This window comes from Hyla sarda, chromosome 8, assembly GCF_029499605.1.
Source record: "Hyla sarda isolate aHylSar1 chromosome 8, aHylSar1.hap1, whole genome shotgun sequence".
In the NCBI taxonomy this organism is placed as follows: Eukaryota; Metazoa; Chordata; class Amphibia; order Anura; family Hylidae; genus Hyla; species Hyla sarda.
Window position 1 is genome coordinate 159,297,876 of NC_079196.1, and position 12,449 is coordinate 159,310,324.

Consider the following 12,449-nt stretch of genomic DNA (forward strand, 5'->3'; position numbering starts at 1 on the left):
GAGAACATATAGAGTAGCGAGAAGAACACTGTTGCTATCCAAAGGGAAACAACAATAGCTCAAACGTTGAACCATTTATTAAAGTTAGTATGTCTAATGTCAAAGGGTTTTTCAATTCCTAATAAAATATTCCTATAGGTCTGGAAATAGCAAAAAGAAAAGTTTGATCAAACCATGTGGTATCCATACTGTCATTACTGTATGGCCAATACGGTCATCTCACCAGAGACTCACTAAAAGAACAGTAGTTGTAGAAGAGCCCTTGTACACCTTATCCCTTCACATTTGATTAAATTGTCTCCTTCTTGAAGGCGGATTATGGAATTTAGAGATGTACCTTCAGCATGGACTGATAACAGCTTGAGGGTGTAGTAATATTTCACTCAATGCCATGAGGATTCTATTATGAATGACCCAAGCTCGCTAGACATAGGCTTTACTTTGCACAGGCAGATCCAGGCAAAACTATCAGCTCAGTAGGCATTCTGGCAGAGACAAACTCACTATACCTCTTACTTATTCCCTGGCTAAACCAGGACTAAATAGTTTAGTGAGAGGGCTGACTAATCCCTGAAAGGGACTACTACATTAAGGTATTCTAGCAGCTTCAATGGAAGCCTGTGTGGTAAAGAGTTTAGGCTCTACCTCTCATACACATAAATTTTATCCTACCAAGCAGCAGAGAGAATGTAAACCATTGCACATAAGTTAGCCTCAGTATATGATCATGACAAGCAATACAAGTACTGAGTCATGTGACCCATACTGGGTTAGGCACGAACAAATCTACTGCCGCAAACTCTTCAGTACTTCAGTAGCAACAGAATGGGTACCAGGATAATGCATTTGGTATTAACAATATTTTCCAGACTCATAGAGAAAATTTAACATGTTAGTTATGCTTCAAGGTGAATCCAAATTCCACATAAGAGGTTACAGAAATCTACACTACAAATTTTACACAAAGTAGGTACATCTGGAGGCGTATGTATGTATTATGTATGTGTGGGGGGTCCAGAGGCAGCGTGTGTATAAATTATGTATGTGTATGTACTGTATGCATGATGTATGAATGATGTGTGTGTATAAATGATAGATGTGTGTAAGCAAGATGTATATGTATGATGTGTGGAGATGTGTGTAAGCTAGAAGGATGTATGTATGATGTGTGGAGATGAATTATGCAGAGGGATCTGCAGGCGGCGTGTGTATGTATGATGTATGTGTATGTAAGATGTGTGTGTATGTATGTATTATGCATGTGTTGGGGGTGTTCAGAGGTGGCATGAATTGTACTGTATATATGATGTGTGTATGAATGATGTGTGTGTATGAATGATGTGTGTGTATGAAAGATAGATGTGTGTAAGCAAGATATATGTATGTATGTATGATGTGTGGGAGGGTACAGTGTATAGCATGGTTATTTTTGAGGGTTTATATTCAGGGGCACAGTGTGTGGCAGTATTATACTCAGGGGCACAGTGTGTGGCAGTATTATATTCAGGGGCACAGTGTGTGGCAGTATTATATTCAGGGGCACGATGTGGGGCAGTATTATATTCAGGGGTACAGTGTGTGGCAGGATTATATTCAGGGGTACAGTGTGTGGCAGGATTATATTCAGGGGCACAGTGTGTGGCAGTATTATATTCAGGGGCACAGTGTGTGGCAGGATTATATTCAGGGGCTCAGTGTGTGGCAGAATTATATTCAGGGGGGATGGTAGGGGGCAGTATTATATTTGGGGTACAGTAGGTGGCAGTATTATATTCAGGGGTGCAGTGGGTGGCAGTATTATATTCAAGGGGTACAGTGGATGGTAATTTTATATTCAGGGGATACAGTGGGTGGCAATATTATATTCAGGGGTACAGAAGGAGGCAGTATTATATTCAGGGGGTACAGTAGATGGCAGTATTATATTTAGGGGTACAGTAGATGGCAGTATTATATTCAGGGGTACAGTATATGGCAGTATTATATTAAGGGGGTACGGTGGATGGTAATTTTATATTCAGGGGATACAGTGGGTGGCAGTATTATATTCAGGGTGTACAGTAGATGGCAGTATTATATTCAGGGTGTACAGTGGATGGCAGTATTATATTCAGGGTGTACAGTGGATGGCAGTATTATATTCAGGGGATACAGTGTGTGGCAGTATTATATTCAGGGGATACAGTGTGTGGCAGGATTATATTCAGGGGGTACAGTATTTAGCAGAATAATAATGATTACTGTCTTCATACAGAGGATGAGGATCTACTGACAAAGTGAGAACCTATGATGTCCGGGTGTCAGACTCTGCAGAGAAGATGGAGCTGGAAGACGTCCTGACGTCTGGACCAGATGGAGAAGGAAAGAAAAGACAACAGAGAAGACGTCACTCAGGTCAGTGATATCATTGTGTTTTCTCCTGACTGTCCCATCAGAGCTGGAGTCACTTGTAAGTTCTGCAGGGATGATGGGTGATGCTGTACCCTAATCTATGGCTCTCCAGCTGTTGAAAAACTACAACTCCTATAATGCCTGAGGCTCTCTAGACATGATGGGAGTTATAGCTTTACAACAGCTGATTGGTGGGGGTCCCAGCAGTTGGACCCCCACCAGAAAATGGGCGTATTATTCTTCAATGCCTGTTTTGTCTGCCTGGCCCTGCCTGTTAGTCACTTAGTCAGGAGAATGCACAACTATATAAGTGACTAACAGGCAGGGCCAAAGGGACAAAGATATCAGTGATTACAGCACTGATGGGACACAGTCAGGAGAATACACAACTATATGTGTCCCATCAGTGCTGTAGTCACTGATATCTTTGTGCAGCTGAGTAAGGGGTCGTCTGGGATTGGGGAAGAGGGTCGTCAGGTGGTAGGGGGGCCCAGGGCAATTTTTTGCACCAGGGGCCCGTGGTTTCTAGCTACGCCCCTGGCCCCTATGTCTCATTTTGGACAGCAACTCACCTCTATGTCTCACTGCAGACTACTCAACCCTTATTTTTTAGCCTCTCTCATGCCAAAGGCTGTCTGGGCATGCTGGGAGTTGTAGTTTTGCAACATCTGGAGGGTCCCAGTTTGGAGACCACTGTGTAGTGGTCTCTAAACTGTGGTCCTCCAGATGTTGCAAAACTACAACTTTCAGCATGCACTGACTGTCTGGGTATGCTGGGAGTTGTAGTTTTGCAACATCTGAAGTGGCACAGTTTGGAGACCACTATTTGGTGGTCTCCAAACTGTAGCCCTCCAGATGTTGCAAAACTACAACTCCCAGCATGCCCAGACAGTCAGGGATGCTGGGCGTGTAGTTCTGCAATATCTGGCCCTTCAGATGTTGCAGAACTACAACTCCCAGCATGCCTGGACAGTCTGGGCATGCTTAGAGTTGTAGTTTTGCACCATCTGGAGGGCTACAGTTTGGAGGCCACTGTTCTTCCCCAGTTGTTGCATAACTACAACTCCTAGCATGCCCAGACTGTCCAGGCATGCTGGGAGTTGTAGTTCTGCAACATCTGAATGGCCAGATATTGCAGAAGTACACACCCAGCATCCCTGACTGTCTGGCCGTGCTGGGAATTGTAGTTTTGCAACAGCTGTAGGCACACTGGTTGGGAAACACTGAGCTAGAGTCTGTTTCCTAACTCAGTGATTCCAACCCGTGTGCCTCCAGCTGTTTCAAAACTACAACTCCCAGAGTGCATTGACAGACTGCACATGCTGGGAGTTGTAGTCTTGCAACAGCTGGAGGCACATGGGTTGGAATCACTGAGCTAGAGTCTGTTTTCTAACTCAGTGGTTCCCCACCAGTGTGCCTACAGCTGTTGTAAAACTACAACTCCCAGCATGTACGGTCCGTCAGTGCCTTCTGGGAGTTGTCATTTTGCCACAGCTGAAGGTTTGGGGCGCCCCCCCCCCCCCCCCATGTGAATGTACAGGGTAATCCACTTTTCCTCTACACAGGTTTTGATAAATCTCGCCAATAGTGTGTATTATGGCACACAAAGAGTTCCATTTTGCTCTCATCTGACCTCACTATATTCTCCCAGTATTTCACTGGCTTTTATTAAATGTTGTGCAGCAAACCTTAAACAAGCTTTAACCCATTAAGGACCCTTAACGTACGCGTACGTCATGACACCCTGGTACTTAAGGACCCATGACGTACACGTACGTCATGGAGAATTCCGGCCCCCGCCGCACGCCGGGCAGGGATCGGACCGGGATGCCTGCTGAAATCATTCAACAGGCACCCCGTGCAAACGCCCAGTGGGGTCATCAGACCCCCCCCCCCCCATGTCGGCGATCGCGGCAAATCGCAAGTGAATTCACACTTGCGATTTGCGCGATTCCGGGTCATTCCGGGTCTATGGTGACCCGGAATATAAGGGGGATCGGGATTGTCTAAGACACCTACGATCCCCCTGAAGGGATAGGAGTGAGGTGGCAGGGGTGGTCGCCAGAAGCAACGACCAATAGCAGATCGGGGGCGGGGGGGTCACTTTCATTTTCCCCGTCCTGCCCACCCACAATAGGCGGGAAAAAATGGGGAACCAAAGGGGACTGGGCGCCGAAGATCCACTTACCCATCCGGAGGCAGCGGGCGACTGAGATCGGCGGGCGATGATGTCGTGCAGCTGGATCCTACGGAAGCCGGTGAGTTGCCTAGCAACATCTGTAGGGTACAGTTTGAGACCACTATATAGTGGTCTCTAAACTGTATCCCTCCAGATCTTGCAAAACTACAACTCCTAGCATGCCCAAACAGCTGTTTGCTGTCTGGGCATGCTGGGATTTGTAGTTTTGCAACATCTGGAGGGCCACAGTTTGGAGATCACTTTGCAGTGTTCTCAAAAACTGTAGCCCTCCAGATGTTGCAAAACTGCAAATCCCAGCATGCCCAAACAGCAATCAGCTGTCTCGGCATGCTGGGAGTTGTAGTTGTGTACCTCCAGCTGTTGCATAACTACATCTCCCAGCATGCCTTTCGGTGATCAGTACATGCTGGGAGTTGTAGTTTTGTAACAGCTGGAGGCACACTGGTTTGAAAATACTGAGTTAGGTAACAGAACCTAACTGTCGGTTTACCAACCAGTGTGCCTCCAGCTGCTGCAAAAATGCAACTCCCAGCATGCACGGTCTGTCAGTATATGCTGGGAGTTGTGGTTTTGAAACAGCTGTAGGTGTTCCCCCCCCCCCCCCCCCCATGTGAACGTACAGGGTACATTCACATAGGCAGGTTTACAGTAAGTTTCCTGCTTCAAGTTTGGGCTGCAGCAAATTTTTCGCCACAGCGCAAACTCCTAGCGGGAAATTCACCGTAACCCGTCAGTGCGAATGTACCCTAAAAACACTACACTACACTAACACATAATAAAGGGTAAAACACTACATATACACCCCCTTACACTGTCCCGTCCCCCCCCCCAATAAAAATGAAAAACGTATTGTATGGCAGTGTTTCCAAAACGGAGCTTCCAGCTGTTGCAAAACAACAACTCCCAGCATTTCCAGACAGCCACTGACTGTCCAGGCATGCTGGGAATTTAGCAACAGCTGGAGGCACCCTGTTTTGGAATCACTGGCGTAGAATACCCCTATGTCCACCCTTATGCAATCCCTAATTTAGTCCTCAAATGCGCATGGAGCTCTCTCACTTCGGAGCCCTGACGTATATCAAGGAAACAGTTTAGGGCCACATATGGGGTATTTCCGTACTCAGGAGAAATTGCACTACAAATTTTGGGGGGCTTTTTCTCCTTTTACCCCTTATGAAAAGGAAAAGTTGGGGGCTACACCAGCTTGTTAGTGTAAAAAAATAAAACATTTTACACTAACATGCTGGTGTTGCCCCATACTTTTTATTTTCACAAGCGTTAAAAGGAAAAAAGACCCCCAAAATTTGTAACGCAATTTCTCCTGAGTACGGAAATACCCGATATGTGGCCGTAAAATGCTCTGCGGGAGCACAACAAGGCTCAGGAGTGAGAGTGCACTATGTACATTTGAGGCCTAAATTGGTGATTTGCACAGGGGTGGCTGATTTTACAGCGGTTCTGACATAAACGCAAAAACAGAAATACCCACATGTGACTCCATTTTGGAAACTACACACCTCACGGAACGTAACAAGGGGTATAGTGAGTGAGCCTTAAAACCCCACAGGTGTTTAATGAAAATTCTTCAAATGGTTGGAAAAATGAAAAAAGAAATTTTCCCTAAAATGCTGGTGTTACCCTAAATTTTTCATTTTCACAAGGGAAAATAGGAAAAAAGCCCTGAAAATTTGTAACCCCATTTTCTTCTGAGTAAGAACATACCCCATATGTGGATGTAAAGTGCTCTGCGGCGAACTACAAAGCTCAGAGGAGAAGGAGCGCCATTAGGCTTTTGAAGTGAAAATTTGTCCAGAATTGAAGGCCACGTGTGTTTACAAAGCCCCCATAGTGCCAGAACAATGGACTCCCCCACATGTGACCCCATTTTGGAAACTACACCCCTCACGTAATGTAATAAGGGGTACAGTGAGCATTTATACCCCACAGGTGTCTGACAGATTTTTGGAACAGTGGTCCGTGAAAATGAAAAATGTAATTTTTCATTTGCACATCCCACTGTTCCAAAGATCTGTCAAACACCAGTGGGGTGTAAATACTCACTGCACCCCTTATTAAATTCTGTGAGGGGTGTAGTTTCCAAAATAGGGTCACATGTGGGGGGGGGGTCCACTGTTCTGGCAGCACGGGGAGCTTTGTAAACGCACATGGCCCCGACTTCTATTCCAAAAATGTTTCTTCCCAAAAGCCCAATGGTGCTCCTTCTCTTCTGAGCATTGTAGTGCTCCAGCAGAGCACTTGACGTCCACACATGGGGTATTTCCACACTCAAAGGAGATAAGGTTACAAATTTTGGGGGGCATTTTGTCCTATTATCCCTCGTAAAAAAGCATTTTAGTGAGAAAAAAAAATTTACACATCCAAATTTTACGAAAAATCATCAAACACCTGTGGGGTGTTAAGGCTCACTGAACCCCTTGTTACGTGCCTTGAGGGGTGTCGTTTCCAAAATAGTATGCCATGTGGGGTTTTTTTTTTGCTGTTCTGGCACCATAGGGGCTTCTTAAATGTGACATGCCCCCCAAAAACCATTTCAGAAAAACTCACTCTCCTAAATCCCATTGTCGCTCCTTCCCTTCTGAGCCCTCTACTGCGCCCGCCGAACACTTGACATACACATATGAGGTATTTTCTTACTCGAGAGAAATTGAGTTACACATTTTAGGAAGATTTCTCTCCTTTTACCCCTTGTAAAAATTCAATAACTGGGTCAACAAGAACATTACAGTGTAAAAAATGAAGATTTTGAATTTTCTCCTTCAATTTGCTGCTATTCCTGTGAAACACCTAAAGGGTTAACAAACCTTTTGAATGTCATTTTGAATACTTTGAGGGGTGCAGTTTTTATAATGGGGTCATTTGTGGGATATTTCTAATATGAAGGCCCTTCAAATCTACTTCAAAAGAGAACTGGTCCCTGAAAAAATTTTGACTGTTGTGAAAAATTGGAAAATTGCTGCTTTGACGCCCTCTGATGTAACATAGTAACATAGTTCATGAGGTTGAAAAAAGACCAGAGTCCATCAAGTTCAACCTATATCCCTACTGAGTCCCTACTGAGTTGATCCAGAGGAAGGCAAAAAACCCTCATACTAGAGGTAAAAATTCCTTCCCGACTCCAAATATGGCAGTCAGAATAAATCCCTGGATGTTTTCCAAAAGTAAAAACATGTCAACTTTATGATGCAAACATAAACTAGACATTTTGTATATGTGAATCAATATATAATTTATTTGGAATATTCATTTTCCTTATAAGCAAAGAGCTTCAAAGTTTTTAAAAAAATGCAAAATTTTCTATTTTTTTATCAAATTTTGGAATTTTTCACCAAGAAATTATGCAAGTATCGACAAAATTTTACCACTAACATAAAGTAGAACATGTCACGAAAAAACTGTCTCGGAATCAGAATGAAAGGTAAAAGCATCCCAGAGTTATTAATGCTTAAAGTGATAGTGGTCAGATGTGCAAAAAATGTCCGGGTCCTACAGTGAATATTGGCTGGGTCCTTAAGGGGTTAAGGACTAAGCCCATTTTGACCTTAAGGACCAGGCCAATTTTATTTTTGCATTTTTGTTTTTTCCTCCTCGCCTTCTAAAAATCGTAATTCTTTTATATTTTCATCCACAGACTAGCATGAGGGCTTGTTTTTTGCGTGACCAGTTGTCCTGTGTAACAACATCACTCATTTTACCATAAATTGTATGGCGCAACCAAAAAAATACTATTTGTGTGGAGAAATTAAAAAGAAAACAAAATCGTTCAGCAGGCATCGTGGCATATCGCCCAGGGGGGTCATGATGACCCCCCATGTCCACGATCGCTGATCAATTCAGATCAGCTATGTGCTACAATTCCGTTCCCCGCCGCTCGCCGGGCGGGGATCGGAGCCGGATGTCTGCTGATTTCATTCAGTAGACATCCCGGCAGTGTGCCGGAGGAGGTTCGGAGGACCTCCTATACCGGCGATCACTGCAGGACGCCGTTAAGTATTAACCAGCGTTCTGCAGCAGTTCCGGGTCATCAGGGTCACGTGTGACCCTGTGACCCGGATAAAGATAATGAATGGTGGTGTAATATACACCACCAATCATCATCCGTGCTGTACTGGGGGCTGGCATTGTTGCCACCCCCCTCAGTACAGTTGTGATTGGGTGGCCAAAATGACCACACCAATCACAGAGTAATGGGAGGGGATTGTGGGGGCTAGGAGCATGTTGCTCCGTTCTGCCCGCCATTCCACTCAGATCTGGCGAGCAGGACGGAGCCCCATGCTGCCACCATCCCCTCAGTGTGAAAAAAGTGCCCCTTGCCCCCTTTCTGTGGCCCCTTGGCACAGAAATCCCCCAGGGTTAGCTTTAGATTTAGGTAGGGACAGGTTAGGGTTAAAAAAAAAAAGTATATATTTTTTTTAAGCTTACCTCAGTGGGTGTCCGTGGGTCCATAGCACCTTTAGCTGTGTGACCCCGGCCCTGCTGGGTCGCTGCGGTCTGCCGCAAGCCTTTTTTTTAGCGCAGATCTTTTTCTTTTTTTTTTTTCTTTCCTAAGCGTGTGTGTGGACCCTCTTAGTTATAAAAGAGTTTGTTAAAGCCCACCCGCCGCTGATCAGTCCCATAGTACTGATCAGCGTTTTTTTTGTGGTGCCGGCGCTTTATTTCGTGTTTTATTGCGTTTTTTTGCACCCATAGGCGGTCCATGCCACCAGTATCAGGCATGTACTGTGTGGCCGGACCGTACCTGTGTGTGCGGCGTGCCTCACCACTGTCAGTGATTTATCACTGATTAGCATTTTGTTTTTGTGGTACAGGCACTTTTTCGGTTAACGCGTTTTTTTTTTGCACCCATAGGCGATCCATGCGACCAGTTGCAGGCGTGTACTGGCGTGTACCTGTGTGTGCAGCCTGTCCCACCGCTGTCAGTGATTTATCACTGATCAGCGGGGTTTTTTGGGTTCAGGTGGGTGCATTTTTTAGGGGTTAAGCATTTTTTTTATTTTATTTTTCGGGTTTTTTGTGTGGGGGTCTGTGTACAAGCCACCAGCCACTGTTCTGGGCTGAGTGTCCGGACCCCTACTGACTTCTGCGCCCCCTGCCGCCACAAGCGCTAATCAGTGCGCACACCACTGATTAGATAAACACTTTTTTTTTTTTGGTGCAGGGCTTTTTTTGCACTAAAAGTCCCCCTTTAAAAAAAAAAATAAAAATAAAAAGTCCCCTTTTTATTTTATATTTTTTTTCGGTTAGGGTGGGTTAGTTTAGTTAGGTTAGGGAGGGTTAGGGCGGGTTAGGGAGGTAGTCTCGCACCACACCACACACAGCACATACACAAATAAAGTTTCCCCCCCCCCACACACACACACACTCGTATCCCCATTAGGGTAGGGAAATGGCCCGCAGAGCGTTTTCGGCGGAAGAGGCATATGCCATAATTGCCTCCGACTCTGAAAGCGTCTCAGAGGACGAGGAAGACCCCACCTTCCCTATTTCCTTGTCCTCCTCATCATCTAGTTCTGATGATGAGCCACCAAGGCGGCGGAGACGCCGCCGCGCGGCGCCGCAATCCTCCTCTGTCCTTGACCCTGTGTCCCATGCTAGTATGAGTCCCCCTGGCGCTCATACTAGTGAAGCCCCCCAGCCAAGTTCACTGGTACCTCGTAACGGAGAACTTGTCTGGACTTAGCCAGCGGACCACGAGCCCGTGATTCCTGAGTTTGTTGGCGACTCAGGAATCAAAATTAACATTGTCGGGTTCACTAAAATTTACTTTTTTGGTAATTTTTTCAGTGACGACTTTGTTTATTTGATGGTTACACAGACGAATCTGTATGCCCAACAGTACGTCGCCACTAACCCGGGCTCATTTTTAGCTACACCCGGCGGCTGGACTCCAGTCGATGCAGCCGAAATGAGGACCTTTTGGGGCCTTGCGCTGCATATGGGTATAGTTAAAAAACCCAGTGTCAGGCAATATTGGATTGGGGATGTCTTTTACCAGACACCCCTCTACAGTATGGCCATGACACATCCCCGGTTCGAGGCCGTTCGGAGATGTTTGCATTATGCTGATAATGCGGCATGTCCCCCCCCCCCCCCCCCCGAACTGATCCCGCGTATGACCGCCTGTATAAAATCAGCCGGTCATCAATCACTTCGGGGCCAGATTTTGGGAGGCCTATGTCCCGGGGCGGGATTTCGCTATTGATGAATCTCTCATCAGCTTTAAGGAGAGACTCAGCTTCCGGCAATACATCCCCACTAAGCGGACACGGTATGGTGTGAAGATGTTTAAACTTTGCGAGAGTACCTCCGGGTACACTTGCAAGTTTATAGTGTATGAGGGATGAGATTCCCGTTTTGAACCCCCAGAATGTCCCCCCACTCTGGGTGTTAGCGGGAAAATTGTTTGGGGCCTTTTGCACCCATTGCTAGATAAAGTTTACCACCTTTACATGGATAACTTTTATACTAGTATCCCTCTCTTCACATCCCTCGCCGCCAGATCCACGGTCGCTTGTGGGACAGTCCGGAAGAATCAAAGAGGCCTTCCGCCCCATCATTCCCTACATGCTCCTATCCCCCGGGTGAGTCCCATGCCTTTTCCCATGAGAACCTGTTGTTGGACCGGTATAAAGACAAGAAGGATGTCCTTATGCTCACCACTATTCATGGGAACGGCAGCACCCCTGTCCCTGTGCGAGGTACCGCGGGACCGGTCCTCAAGCCCGATTGTATTCTGGACTACAATCGGTATATATGGGGGGAGTTGATCTTTCTGATCAAGTCTTCAAGCCATATAATGCCATGTGGAAAACACGTGTATGGTATAAAAAGGTTGCGGTCTACATGGTACAGGTTGCCATGCACAACTCTTTTATACTGTACAAGTACGCAGGCAACACAGGGACATTCCTGGAGTTTCAAGAGGTAGTTCTAAATGCCCTCATCTATGGTGACCGCCAAAGAGCGGGTCAGAGTACCTCTGGAACTTTAGGTCCCCGGATCGTCCCCGGCCAACACTTTCCAGGTGTGATCCCCAACACTGGAAGGTCGGGACGAACCCAGAAAAGATGCAGAGTGTGTCACAGGAAGGGGAGACGGAGGGACACCATCATTCAGTGTGACACTTGCCCCGATCATCCAGGCCTCTGCATAGGCTGCTTCAGGGAGTATCACACTTCCATGGAGTACTAAATTTTCCATCCTTTGCCCTAAATTTCATTCCCCAGAATTCGGCTCCAATGTACCAGTTCAGGGTAAATGGTAAAGAGTCCAGCTCGCCTCCCGTATCGTGCTATGCACGGACCGGTGCCCGGCAAGGCACCCCGGATAATGAAAGGAAGAAAGGAGGTCCAGCACTGCAGTGAAGGCAGCTTTATTAAGTGAGAAGCACACGATAACTAGTGTGTTTTATCGTGTGCTTCTCAATGAATAAAGCTGCCTTCACTGCAGTGCTGGACCACCAGTTCAGGGTACATTGTCTTCCAAATTTTAAACCAAACCCCCCCCCCCCCCCAAAAAAAAAAATCAAACCCAAAAACCTCTTTCCCAATACCCCCAATATCTTTTTTTTTTTTCCCCTAAAAAATGGGTCATGGGACACAGAGTCAACAGCATTGGAGGTTTGCCGTTGCCTCAAATGCGCAACGCTCTCTCCCCACCTTAACGGGTTGCACATTTGAGGTAACAGAATAGGGACGGCCCCACATATCCCCTTACCAGAATGATGATTCAGAGTATAGGGTTTGGGGCGGGCATCATTTTTACTTTTGGCTGTACTCTGGGTCATCATTCTGGGAAAATAATTGGCATATCAGTACTAAAATTACAATTTTCTTCCCCC

The 12,449-nt window shown here is 46.0% G+C and overlaps 1 protein-coding gene across 4 annotated transcripts in view; it reads right to left on the reverse strand.

The window, feature by feature from the left end:
* Positions 1-12,449, reverse strand: part of LOC130283814 (myosin-11) — a 138,414-nt gene that overhangs the window by 99,700 nt on the left and 26,265 nt on the right. The window contains exon 1 of one of the 4 annotated variants that reach the window (XM_056533327.1): positions 4,580-4,615. The exons of the other annotated variants lie outside the window; for them this stretch is intronic. The gene's annotated coding sequence lies outside the window, so the exon portion shown is untranslated. Of the gene's footprint in view, positions 1-4,579; positions 4,616-12,449 lie in introns of those variants that run through there. 4 annotated transcript variants of the gene reach the window in all.